The following is a 14,748-nucleotide window of genomic DNA, read 5'->3' on the forward strand; positions in this document are numbered from 1 at the left end:
GAAGCAGCATTTGTGAGCTGCATGATGAGGGAGGAAGACGGGACTTGTAGGATGCATTAAATCAGCCTGATTATAGGCAAGCTGCAGCAAGGCTCTCAGGTCTGACTGAAATGCCGCCGGGAGTGAAACTATTCACATCCCGGGAGAGAGGTCAGTGTCAGAGGAGTTCACAGGCCCTCGTCTCCATTCTTATGCAAAAAGATTTGTGCACATGGCTGAATATTCACAGACTGGCAAGACACAGACAGCTTTTAGACGATGCTTCCTTTCCCTCCAAAATGTTTCGGTGCTAAGATTATATACTGTCATCTTTTAGGCAAAGTTTCATTTGGATGCATGCTTTGTATTTGTCTCGCTATATTCTGCTCAACAGCTTTCTGAAGCATGCAGAAAATCTGGTTGTATTAACTTGGTTATATGAACTTTTCTGCTCATTTATTTGTCCCACTTTGAGTCCAATGGTCACTTGGGAAAAGGCGGAAATGGCCACTTAATTAGCTGCCCTTGACCCTTTGATCCTGCCTCAGAGAGCTCCTGACCTCTGTATCTCTTTGGCCCATTTATTGTCCTCTGGGGAACTGTCCGCATCCTGACCCTCCTGACCCCCAGCTGGCCGGGGAACTTCACCAACAAGTCCCTGACCAGCTGAAGATGCTCATCAAAGAGTAATGTTTACCTCATCTGGGCGATCCCAGCAATTACCCCCTCCAAAAACGAGGAAAGGATGCTGAAGCAGCTTTAATTAGGAGACATGGATTTCTCTGTTTGTTAGACTGGGAACCGATGTAAAGTACACATTTGCTGAGGTTGCTGGGTGAAACCAACACCAACTGCTCTCCGTTAATGGTGAAATTCACAATAGCGTGACGGGATTTTACAAAATCATCTGAACATTTAAGTCCAGCCTCTACAGAGGCTGATTTCGCTAATTGCTTTCCTTTCATCCAGAGAGGGGGAACTAATCACAGAGATCAGCCGCTGTTGTGGTGTTTAGATGGATTGAAAACATGCTGACTCCGTCCTGGGCCTATGTGAGTGAGAACTGCACTGGTGTAAAGTGTGCGATTTAAAATTTAAGAGACGTGGAACAAACGGGGCTTGAACAAGCTATTTCAGCATGCAGCTGCAAAAACACACGTTGTTCAGGGAATGTACAGCCTCCCCATTTGAGCTCGTTTGTTTGGTGTTTAGTTTTCATTTTATAATGTTTAATACAATTATAATATAATGGTTTCTTTACAATAAGCATTCCTTGGTTGCCACTTTCAAAGGAGATACAAAAGAAAGTGCTGTAGTAACCAGATTTTTCTCCTGATTTAAAGAGCACAGAGCAGAACATCACTGCCCCTCCCCCACTTGTAGCCTTTAAGTATTGAACTTTTCTTAAGTTATGTTTTATTTTTCTTCAGGTATGAACTATTGAGCAGTTTTATATTTTTTATAAATAGCCAACATCAACAAAAATGTGTAAGAATTACCAATGTTAACATCTGGAAACTGCTAATAAATCAAGTTGTTGTTTATAATTTATTTATTGTGTTTCAAAAACAAAATAATTTTCATTATTATGGACCGCTGAAACTGTATTGATGATTGTATTTTTAAAATTTTAGTAGCAATGTGAATATTTTTGCTGCTTTTTGGATGAAAATAAAAGCCTGAAAATTATATTTGTAATCTTTGTGCAATAATGTTATATTTTTACTCATGATTATCACACCAGGCATGGTTTTAACAATTGGAGGTTTGGGAGAATATTTTTTAGCTTGCATTTACTGTGTTATTATTTGACATATGTTTTGTTTTACTAAAGTGATTATCTTAAAAAAAAAAAAAAACGTAGATATGCTCCTATTCCAAAATGTACTTTTATTCTTAATCGTTTCTAAAAACGCATATAGATTGCATTCCCAGTACATAAACAGAATGGAAAAAATACACAATTTGAAAAAAACAAAACAAAAAAAAACATGAATCTTTTTCAAGATGGTACAATTTACACATCTTTCTGGATACACAGATCATGACTGCACTTTCTATTGACTCTTTGCTTGTTTTCACACAATACGAGGGAAATAATCCCCCGCTGACCTTACACGCGTGTCCATCTGTTGTTTGACTCCGGACGCAGGAGTCGGTCACTGACCTCAGGACAGCCCGTAATCCCAAATTTAATCTAGAAAAACTCCGGGCTCCCGCTGGGCGGTGGCACATTTGAGTAAGCAAGCACTTCTTGTTGGACTGCTGCCGCAAAACGTGCTCAAAGTGCGGACTAGTGTTGCTGGAAAATTATTTAATGACCACAAATGCCGCTACAGTAGTCTATTTAACAACGGGTGACGTCATTTCCCCTCCCGCTGAGTTTTGAGGCTGGTGAACTATTTTATTTTTTTGCCTCAGCGATTCAGCGCACGTCCCTCGGTCTGCTTCTCCTAATTAAAACTTAATGAGGGGTCACTCCAACGCGTCCCCAGCCCACCGTCACGCACACTACCATGTGAATGTAATCTTGGATTATAAAATAGCGTGGAAGAAGTTACGAACGCTATAAAACTAGTTTTGGAGCATGTGTATTAAAATATATATATATAAATTTGAGTCAAATGTTCAAATTCTAGCAGCATGAATTTTTTTACTTTGAAACAAATACGCCCTAAAGATAATTCTTAAGCATGCTGTCCATGGCTGCTATGCGTAACAGCATGTATGAATATAAGATCCAAAGAATTGCAAGACTTGTTCCTGTCAACTTCATGGGGCTTCACAACCCTGCCAGTTTTTACTTATAGTGTGTCACTGTTTTAGTCACGTTTTATGCTTTCATCACAAGTCAACTCTTATTTTTACTTTTTTTTTTTAAAGAAAAGACAAATCAGGTGCCGTTTTTTGAGAGAGAACACCCCCTGTGTTTATGAACCCTGAGGCTGCTGACAAATGTAATTGTTTATTAATTGTGAATTGCACAGATATTTTTTTTCTGTCCAGTTTATTAGGACAACAATTCAGAGACCAAATAACCTAATAATCATGGGATATTTTTTTTGACTGTGGATCCATGTTATAGCAATACTAACTTTTGTCAAGTCATTTCTGAAAGAATGAATTTTGCTCAAATGAAACAAATGAAGATATTTGGACGAGGACATTTTCATAAATGCTTGGTTTCACAATGTCTGAGTTTATTTTCTAAAATGTATACTCAGAAACATTAATTAAAGTCTATCATTAAATGCATGTGAACGTTTAAGCCAGTGCTATAATGTAATGAATGTATGAATTAAATAATTTAGACAAACTCATTAACCATTAAAATACACAAAAATACTGCAAAGCAATAGAACATAAGATAATATAACCTCTAATTAAATTACTTATTGCATACTTAAAGAACAACATCCCAAAATATAACTAATGGATCAAAATTAAGTATATTAGAAATTAGTAAAGCACAAACATGACATTTACCATTTTTTATTCTTGGCAACAATACATTTAATTATTCATATTTCACATTTATATTATATAAGTTATCATTAATTCATTATACCAGAGAGAAAAGAGAATTCAACAATAACATTTTCCATACAGTAATACACATCATGTTGGGTAATAAATCTGCACATTTTAATTTGTTTCTGAAAATGGTCAATCATTCCCTTTATTACAACAGTACAGCATTAACTTTAATTATCTAGATACAAATTCAACTCAGTACAGTTCACAGAAGTACAATCCAGTCACAGAGTCAGATTCAGATTCAATGCTCAGAGTCCTGTAGGTATAGTGATATTTTTATTTTTTCATTTTTCATGCTGAGTTTGATCCTCAAAGCCAGGTCCAGAGATCTTCAGAGTTCTGGTCGTATCCTGAACAAGAAAGATGGAGGGAATAATTAGCATGTGAATTCAACTTAGTTTGTCAATTTATTGCTCTATCCATGAAAGAACTTATGCCTCCCATTATTATAAGAATGACAAAAAAGAAAGAAAAAAAACAGATACAATAGGAAAGATGTTTCTTAACATCACAATGTAGAAGATAATACAAAATAAAAATTAAATTAGAGCAGGTAAGTAGAGTTTTTAGAGCATTCATTGAAAGAGTTTTTTTTATTTCTTTTGATACGTCAAGAAATTATAGTTAAACACAAACAGCACATAAAAAGCAAACAATAGACCATAGAAGTCATAGAGACGCTGCTTTGTGGGGAACAATATAAAGTCATTAAAGCTGAAGTTCTTTGGTTTTACAAAATTGTAATGAGTCTGTTTTGACAACAGTACATTTAAATGTTGTGCATGATTTTTTTTTTTATTTTGCACATCAAACAGTGGAGGAAGTGTTTCAGGGGGGGGAACTTCCTTTTCATGCACTGTAAAATGAAAGCCTCCTTAGCTCTGCATGTTGTTCTTCTCCTCCATTTTCAGGCAGTAACGCTTAATGCTTTTATCCCCGCAGGGAACCAGCACAAACTCTTTCTCTGCCAATTTTCACCCACTCCCCAATTCAGATGAGCCCTTTCTCCCACCGTGCCCACAATGAAGGATTTGTCCTCTTTCTCTTTGTCCACCTCTGATATCTTTTTTTTTTTTGGTAGTGGAGGGGGGGGATAGCTGCTCCCTCTCTGCAGACGGCATGCAGCGTATGCAAATACAGCTTCTTTTATTCGCCGGACCCCTCCTTCGAATGAATGCAACCTTAAATGAGGCCACACTTGCACACGTTTGCAGAGGGGCTGCGGAACGTGCACGCATTACGATCCGTGGATTTTCATGCCCACTCTGACACGCAATGAGTCAAACACAAAATGCTGAGCAGCTACTGTGTGCAGGAACAGAAATGGAAGATCCACTGATGTAATACCTCATTTTAGATCGATTTAGAAGAAACCGTGGATAGAATGCGTTTTTTTTCTCAAAGACAAATGGTGTGACGACGTTGCACGCATGGTATCTCTTGGCAGAAGGAATAAACAAGAAAATAAGGCCATTTATGGAGATTTTGTTTGATAAGGTCCGACAAATGTTTTATCACAGTAACTCAATCCCCAAGTAGGTGTAAATTTGTGTAGGATGAGGTGCCGAATGATCCAACAGAATGTGCCGAAGAAGGGCTGCAGACTTTCAACCAGATGAATTATCGCAGTGTCTGATGAACATAAAGTGTTTTCTCTCTCCCTCTCTTGCAGCTAACATTCCCAAGCTGGCCCGTGCCATCTGTGAGTAGGTGTGAATGGGTTTGAGTTTGTGTGTGTTTTGCAGAGGGGGCTGGGGGTGGTGGGTTAGTTGACGTCCGCTGGACAGCTCTGACAATTTGGCCTTTTCAATCTTACATTGCTGAACTGAGCGGCCTCTATCCCATAGCAACCCTAAAAGAGGTCAAAGGCTATGTACTCCTCACACACCACCTCCTCCTTCCCGTCTTGGTTGTATTCTTTAACTCCGGGGTGGCCACAGACGTTCCCAACTCTCCCCCAGACGGAACGACTGCACCAGTGAACTTGAACTTGACTCGATTATTAGCACAGCTTTCAAGTTACAAATTTGTAAGATATGACATATTTTAAAGCCTAATCTCAAACTTCACTGCTACAAAAACAAGATAACACGAGGAAAGAAAAATGAGGTCACATCAAGGATTTCCTAACCATCTTTTCACCCCACAACCTCATTGCATGCGCTATGATTACGAAGGGCTGCCGCATTAAAGGCTCAGTCACCTAATTCTTCTCTCCTTTCATTGGAGCACAGAGGACCCCCTGAAAAGCCTGGGATGTGGGAGCATCTCTCCATCTTCCTCTAATATACTTAACGTTCAGCTTCGTCCTAGATTAGTCTTAGCCGAAGCTGCATTAAAGACACCCAGTGAGCCTCGATTGACCCACATTGGAGCCTCATCCAACACTATGTGCGGCCTATGAGATATGCCTTATATTTATGTGTTTATATATATATATATATATATATATATATATATATATATATATATATATATATATATATATATATATATATATATATATATATATATATATACCTCAGTGGGGTTGTTAAAACATTACCTGTGTCCACACATAGTGAGAAGGTAACCCAGGAACTGTGTGGTATTAACATTTTATCGCTACTATGGCTACACAGCTGCACCCACACAGAATGGGTAGCGAGCAGTGGCTGTTGTCACTTCATCATGTCATACATTATAATTTCCACTGCTCTGAAAATCCAGTGCAGAAGAGGTAATACATAGTTAATAATGGATAACACAGGTAGGGAAGAAGAAAGGCCAGGTAATCATGTGTCCCATTGTGCCACTTTCTTTAGGGGGATATGAATTTTTAAGTCAAATTTAAAGATACGTACACGCAGAAATGGATTCGGAGGTGTTAACGCCCTAAATCCTTCTGACTCTGCCAGACCCGCTGACCTCGCTCCCCCAGTCGCTCTGATTTCAGACTGTCTTGGTTTAAAGACTCTTTGTTGCAGAGCAGATTTAAAACAGAGCAGCGTTAGCCAGTGTAAAAAGACGATTTTACAGAGGAGTTTATGCTCGCGGTGTAATTTGGTTTCACTCCAATGAATAAAAATATCTGTCACTCATTTTTTTCAGCTCAGAAGCTGAGGGACTAAACACTTCCTTAGCAAAAATGAAAAACTGTGTTGCAAACCTCCCAACAAACACGCACACATACTTCTCCTATCAGCTGCTGAATGTAATAGCACGGCTCTCCAACATGGCTGCCATCTCTTTTCTGTTTAGGCCTCCCTTCTTTCTGCCTTTCCCTGGGGAATTAGTATTCAGCCTTGTTTTAAACTCAACCTTCTGCATTTCTCCATTTCCAGACATAGCAGGAAAAAGAAAGCTGTGCTCTTAGCTACCTTCCTCTTGTCTCTTGAAATGGCCTGAGGCAGTAATACTGTACATCATAGCTGAGCTACTCTAATACAGCTATGAAGATAGTTTAGTCCCTAGAGGAAATAATATGTTGACATGTGGGCTATACATGCTTTACCCATATTGTAGAGCCACACAAACAGAGTTAGGCATCATTAATGACTATTATCTGCTGGTTACATCACTCAGCTGCTCTGATCGCAGGCACGACTTCAGCTGAGTCAATCAGTGATACAGGGCACCACCAAATGTCTTGTGGGATTTTTACACTGTAGAAAGGATTTTTTGGGGGGGTATTAAATATAGGACTTCAGAAGAATTTTTCTTTTTCTTGGAGTATATTTAAAAAGTTTGTTACTGTTTGACATTTTATGTCTTCGTCACAAACAAACTATTGTATTTGGACCTTTTCTAAGAAAGAGTACAAAAGAGAAACCTGGAGGACAGTATATAAAAGTCCTCAGAATATTAACATTTTATTACATTTTAACAAAAGTTGCTACTTTTATTTCTAAACAATCCTACCTAAAGATTCCGATAATAATTTACTTTAAAACATTGGTTCACCCAACTGTTATCATCACCCATCTAATGCTGCCTTGTTTTGTGAGTCAGTACACCAACTTAGCAAAAGTTAAGTTGTGGTTAACTTTTACAAAACATAAACTTGTGGCTGACAAGTTTATGTTTTGGAGGATTTTTTTTGTATCTAGCTATAGCAACAGCATTATGCTTATTTTTTTTTTTTTTTTTTTAAACACTGAGTGCAAATTATACCTTACACAGAAGCTATAGAGAAAAGTATGTAAAATTTTAAATTATAACAAGTGGTTGAGACAGTTTTTTTTGTTGGAGCCAAAATGATCTCAGCTTTAATTAGCTTAACAAGAGCTAAGACCCAGAGAAAGTGTGTGACTCAAATGTTTGAATCCACAAAGCTTACTTGTATAAATACAAATATGTTTACTATTAATTGATCTTAACTTCATGTTTTCAGTGCATTTTATTAACAAATTAAAATTTTTCAATTTGTTATCCTGTAATTTATCAACTGTTTGGTTAATAATGTACTGTATTTGAGTAATTAAATGCATTTGAGTTAGTAAATTAATTGAATGAATTTTGAGAAAAAATATTTGAAAGGTTGCAAAATAAAATGCTGAGTGTATGCTTTTAGAATATCAATTTACATCTAGTTAAAATGTTTTGTTTTTTTTCCTGTGTTAAACCTACATAATTTATTTTCTGAAATATTTGTTAAATGCAAAAATTAAATGTTGCCAAATTGTTACATTAATTTTTTTGGTTAAACTTTTGTTAGTTTTAACATTGGATGGTGTCTTTTTGTAACCTGGCACAAGAACACGTATTATGCTAATATGACATAAAGAAATGTAAGTGTGGGAAACACAGCAAAGATTACAATCAAATAAATTCTTATAGGAAATTGTACAGATATTGTTCCCTTGCGCTACTGTTGCAACCCAAAGACATTTTATCGAGAGACAGGACTTCATATGCATATTATCTCTGAATGCATGTCTAATTCCTGGGAAATTCCTCTCATTTAGCTGAAAATGTTGCATCTCCATGTTTTTCAGACATGCAGAGTAGACTGAATAGACTAATGAACAGTCAGGTGGCACTCCAGGGCCTGGACTAACCCCCCTTTCTTTTCCTCTTCCCCTTCCCCAATCACCATCACCATCACACACATATCAAACACACATACACTTGCCCACACATTAAAACTCAGCGCCTCGTCCGACCCTGGTGATCCGCACGACGGTCTAATGTCTCAGGCATCTGCTCATGTCTAGTCTGGAGGGCCTTTCCCACCCTGCCCCCCAGCCCGGGCCCGCCGCACCACCAGTTCCCACAATGGTGAGAAAGTAGGCTTTTCGAAGGGAATGGGTGGCGATGGGGGGTGTTGTCGGGCGAGCAGCTATTGAGGGAGGGAGAGAGTGAGAGAGAGTACGAGGCTGAATGATAATGTGAAAATGCATGGCGCTGTTCATTAACACACAAGCTTTGCAGCTGCACATGTTGGCCCCGGACACACACGCTCGTGTGTCTCACTTTTCCGCCTCGGGTTCCTGCCAGAGCCACCACAGGCCAGCTAAGCGGCATGATAACGAGAGCTTTGCAAGTGTACGTGGGCATGAGGTTAGAGCCGTGATGCTTGTAAAAATCGGAACCCTTGATATCTGTAATGATTTGAAAGAACAGTCTGCTTTCTGCATCCTGAAAAAGGTTTCTAATTGTATTCTAATCGTATTCGTATCGCTTAGTTACAGCAGGCAAGGAGCCGAAAATTAAATCTAAGGGCAAAGAAATACTGTGAAAGATCCACTGGGAAATATTCGGAGTATCTTTGTGCAGGTGCAAAAAAAATTTTATTCACTCTGCAACCATTGCAACAGAAGTGCATTTTTACTGAGCGCTAGCATGCAGCTTCATGCTCAAAAAGAAATGATTTAACGCACAAGAAAATGTGTAGCAAACAAAAATCTAAGAAAACGAGTGGGCATGATTGATCACAGATGTTTTAGTTTTTTTTATCATAAATGATTCCAGTATGTCCTATTTGCTTTATTAGCGTCAGAAATGTTCCAGCACAGTAACATACATAAAGACACTTTTTAAAACACCGCAATTTTTTTAAGGAAAAACCCAGTGTTGCATGCACTAATCTGCGATATTTACCAGGTGGAAACACGCCGTGCCGAACTGCCTGGTGTGCTCCGGGGAATAAAGAAGCACCATGACAAGAGAGGATGGCAGGTTTCCTTCAACCTGTGCCAGCTCATTAATTTTGTTGCTACCCAGCACCCCCCACAACCAACACCAACCACCACCACCAATCCCCACCCCCCTTCCTCACATCACCCCATAACTGCTAATTAGCAGGAGCAGACCGCAGCAGACAAGAGAGAGGCCATGTGTGACTGTGGAGGAAATGGGGGAAACTCTTCTTCTCTCCCTTCCCCCTAATAAGTCACCCCCTCCCCAACCCCACTGACCATCACTGGTACCCAACAGCAAACCATGATGCAGCTCACCTCAAGTGCCAGCCCAGCCATTTTAGATGTCTCGATGAAGCATCTCCCAAGATGGCTCCTCTGAGCATGCCCATGCTCCAGGTCTTTGTCTGTCTCCTGGCACAGCCGAATGTCTCCGCTGGTGATACAGATGGCATTGGGGCCTTCTGGGTAAAAACAGGCGAGGGTGTCGGAGGAGGCGGCAAATCCGGACCAGCCATTTTCCCCTTCTTGTTTTTGCTTGATGATGACTCTGTTAAGGAATTTTGATGTACACAGACAAGGGAACTTGAGAGTGTTATTCATTCAGGGGAATCATTGTTAAATTGTGGACAGCATTTAAATGAAGGGCCATTATTAAAAAACATTGATATTTTCCCAAGCACTGCATACTATAGAACACTTTTAAAGCTCTGACCAGCTACAAAGACCAGTTTGTTTTCAGGACATGAGTGTGTATTCTACTGCAATAAAAGCCCCAGAAAAAGAAAAAAAAAATCTCCCACATTATACAGGTACAAAGGTAAAAATCAAGGACGACCTGATTCCATACATAAGCCTCAAGTGTTTTTTATTCCCCTTCTTAAAGAGGCACACCAGGTTCACACGCTACCTATAACAGAGGAAAGCTCCGGAAAGGACTCGGGCCACAGCCTTTTCACATATCCAATACCTGACTAAGAAACGAAGCAATTAGTCCGGGTTGACAGCGAGCAACAGCTAGTTAACAGAATGAATGAAAACTCATCTCACTTTGGAGCTCTTTAGGCTTTACTGGCATTCTCCGAACTGAGTGCATGCAACACGCATAGAGCTGAAGTACCAAGTTGAGAAGTTCAGCCCCTGCCTGCAGGATGGCCTTGGCCTTCTCATTGAGCCAACGCACAATGCGCTCCAAAGAACTCGAGATTTTAAACACAGACGCCAAGTGTTTTTTTTTTAACTCTGCGCTTCACTCGTCAGCTGCTTTATTAGAGGTTCGGGAAGGTTTGGACAAAGCATTAGCTTTTCTTTTCTTTTATCTAAACAAAGTTATAATTGAGGCTGTGTTTTCTTTGCTATGTGAATAGTATTGAAAAGGATAAATCAATATGAGCCTCGACAAGACTGGTGGAGGCAACGTGTCCTGAGTAGACACGGGTGAACAGAATTAATAACTACCAAAGGTGTAAAAAACATGCTTTAAAACTACTAACATCATTTTTTGTCATATTGTTTCAGTTTGCAGTTATTTTCATAAAATACAAGAGAAAGTTCTGTCATAACCAGAGTTTTTTTTTTTTTTTACTGTATAACCTTTGATAATACAGTGATACTCCTCCCTCATCTGTTGTTTGACACTGCTAGTCAGCTGGCTTAAAGAAGGGTTTGGTTTACAAGAAAAAGTAATTTTGCAGTTTCCAGATTCTGGAAATATGGACAAGTGTGGTGTGAGAATCATAGAAGAGCAACCTGTTTTTCCTGCAAAGGCCAGCAATATCTGCAAACCAGCTGGCTGCAGACTAGCTATCTGAACAGATAGCAATTAGAAGTAACAAATTTATTTTCACATGTAAAATTATAAATAACTCCTAAACACTAGCTTGAAAGGAAGAGTAGAAAAACTGGATGTGTTTGGAAAGAGTCAAAACTAAAAAAATAATTATATTTTATTGATAATGTCATTAATAATCTCATACTGGCCAAAGGCAGATTTTAAGTAAATAACTGAACAGAGATCTCTTCTCTTATTAGAGCGACACAGTTTCTTCACCTTTACCCTTTCAGTACCAATCAATTGGTCTGGCTTTCACTTGACTGGCCATCACCAGGTCTGACTGGTGATCACAAGGTTACACACCTCTTTCCCCTTCTCATTTTGATGCATTTTTAATGCATCAAGATTAAAATGTACATTTTTTTCAGTCCACAGGTGCATAAATATATAGTAAGTTCTCTGATGCAGTTTGTTTGGAGTTTAGGAAGAAGCAGACAAAGAATAATCCTCAACAGGATAACATTAGTAGTTTAGTAACATAGTCTGTGTAAGTCATGTTTAGTTGTGTTGTTTTAAAAAAGGTTTGCACAAAAAGTTTGTCCGATTGAAGGAGTTGGGAATCTTACTTTCAATAATATAAAAATAAAAATAAAAAAATGGGTTCCACTGTGATCATAAAAGTGAGCAAATCACACCACAAAGTAGGTGAAAAAAGTTATTTTTTATGCCTTTATTTTACCAGTTAAATGGAATAAAATCAGCCCTGATTGACACAACGTGACCAAACTTGGTCTTCATCATGGTCAGTGTCTGTTTTCCTGCTGACTTTTCAAACTCATTCAACAAACAACCCCAAACTAATCAGTAAACTCACTAGTCTTTACATGTCATCACATTGTGAGATGAATTTAAAGGAAGAAAAGAACAATATAAAAAAAAGACAATGAATAAATAAAATGTTAATTAGCAGATCAGATCAGATCAGAAATAAACTTTGAAACTGGCCTGAAACAATAAACTCTTAATTTGCGTATTTACTAGTATTCACCTTCTATAATTAATTTTACGTGAAACTGAAATTATTTTGAAATGTCAAAATGTTAAATTGGCTCTTGAAATTTGGGAAGACTGGCAGATTGTTTTTGGGTTCCTCGGGAACAGATAACAGGTTGCAACAAAAATAGGGTCAAATTGTCAACTTTGAGGCCTCGGACAATTACAAATAATCCTAGGAAATTCATAGAAATACAAGATATTTGGGTGAAATTCATACACAAGAGAAAGATTACCTGATATAATAATGGGGGAAAGGGCAAAATATATATATTATTATTTTTATAAAGTTACACTCCATTATTTGATGTGCACTTTTGCTATGGGAGACAATTACTTGTCATTTGTAATACAAAAAAACACACAATAGAAGCATGTTAAAATGTATTTTTAAAAAATGCTATTTGTTATGTTTAATTTTATCATCCATCAACAACAATCTACAGCAACAAATGTGTCTTACCTTTCCTAGATGATAATCTTCCTGTGGAGCAACATCACCCCCATACAAACACACACACGCCTTCCTCAGGGGCGAACACACAGCTGATGGAAGTCATTTCTACTTTCGGTTATCTAGCTTTATGACAGGTATTTAAAACTCATACAGCTAGATAACCAAAGACAGAAACAGACCCCCTGCCCTCCCTCTGCACTTTAGGCATGCTGAGCAATCTTCTGACATAACGATGAGGATGAGGCGTCTTCACAAGGCCTGAAATATTTATACAACCCCAGTTAATTTAACCTTAAATTGGTGAAAGATTTGTATCATCACCATAAACAACAACAAGAATATTCTGGTTTAACAAGTATTTGAGGCGATTATACGGTTCTCTCGCGATAGGTTAGAACGTGCCCCAGCGAAGGCCCGCTGACGTTTTTCATACTAATCGCGAAGTGTAAAGAGGACGTCATTTAATGTCTAGAACATATTAGAAATGCAAAACAGCATCTTATCTTCATTTACATTATCATTAACAATAAAAACAAATACCAGGTAAACATTCCAGGTGGGCTGTGACGTGTAACACTTCTCTTTTGTCATTGTTTTCTTTTTATTTTAAAAATGTTTTTACTAGATAACTTAGTGCATATTGTAACATCCTACCACTCTAGGTTGATGTCTTAATTTAATTCTACTTTCTGTAATGCTTTGTTCTTATTTATTAGGTTAATATTTTGGACCGACATCATGGTGCTGCTTATTTAAGTTAAGTTTGCATTAAAAGGGCATTTCACCTCACTCTATAACGTGATCTGAAAAGCATTAACACGAACCTGACATCATCACAGGCGAAAGGATGTTCGAATAATAATTTGAAAAAAAAACCAGCAATTTTTTTCCCCCTAATAATAACAAAAAAATCTTTCCAATGTAAATTGAACTGGGCTTTAAGATGCTCTAATTATCTGTTAGCTCTTTAGTGCTCCTGAGGGCAAAGATTCCCTACTTTTAATGAGAGTTGTGATTGGCCTACTTCTGAAACTAGATTATTTCACATCACAAGGACTAAGGACATATGTTACAAAAAAAATCCAAAATTGTTCCTGAACATAACAGAAGGCCTGGGGTCCTAGAAGCCTTTAACATTCTGGAGATTTGTCCAACAAGGGCTTTAGGGGTGTTTAAAGACCATTTAGCGCTGTGCTGCGCTCTTATTTTAAATGAGACACAAGGGTGTTTCCACCCTTTAAATACGATGTCTGCTCTTGTAAAAAAAAATAAATAAATAAAAATAAAAAAAGATCATTTGTAATAAGCATCCATCATCATCATCATCATCGTTGAAAAATGTTAAACCTGGAAATATTAAATACATTTATAATGTACGGATACGCGAGCAGATTTGCCGATTTCCAGAGGCGTTTCTGACCTGTGTGTCGCAAACAAGAGCAAAACTCTGTAGCCAAAATGTCTTCAATTTGAGGTCGTGCTGAGTCTTCCAGGTGGATTTTCTCTGCATTTACATCTGGTTTCAATGCAGACAGAGTCAATAGATCCTTCTCCATCCTCAGTCCTCCAGCTTCTGTCTCTCCTCCAGCCTGCGCTCTTCCTCCACTGTCTGACAACCAGCTCCCGCACTGACATCATGCCAGGACCAGGGCCGCGAATTGACCAATCACAGAGTAAGAACTCTGCAAAGATCTTCAAATTGCAGATTGATGTCCCACTACGAGTTGTTTTCACGTGATTCCCCCCGCCCCCTTCCCCTACTAATTCAACACGAATGGTGTGATTCCAAGTTGCGTTTTAATTTTTGCTGAAATTAAAACAATGTAAGC

The 14,748-nt window shown here is 38.3% G+C and overlaps 1 long non-coding RNA gene across 1 annotated transcript; it reads right to left on the bottom strand.

Annotated features, from left to right (window-relative positions):
* Window positions 1-3,455: 3,455 nt before the first annotated feature.
* Window positions 3,456-14,539, bottom strand: LOC145551978 (uncharacterized). Its single transcript, XR_014087883.1, has 4 exons — window positions 14,340-14,539; window positions 12,926-13,177; window positions 9,954-10,185; window positions 3,456-3,866 (listed from the first exon to the last, which is right to left on the bottom strand). It is a non-coding gene; the product is annotated as an uncharacterized LOC145551978 (long non-coding RNA).
* Window positions 14,540-14,748: the final 209 nt, after the last annotated feature.

The sequence above is a fragment of the Poecilia reticulata genome, chromosome 6 (assembly GCF_904066995.2).
Source record: "Poecilia reticulata chromosome 6, P_reticulata-male-v2, whole genome shotgun sequence".
Classification (NCBI taxonomy): Eukaryota; Metazoa; Chordata; class Actinopteri; order Cyprinodontiformes; family Poeciliidae; genus Poecilia; species Poecilia reticulata.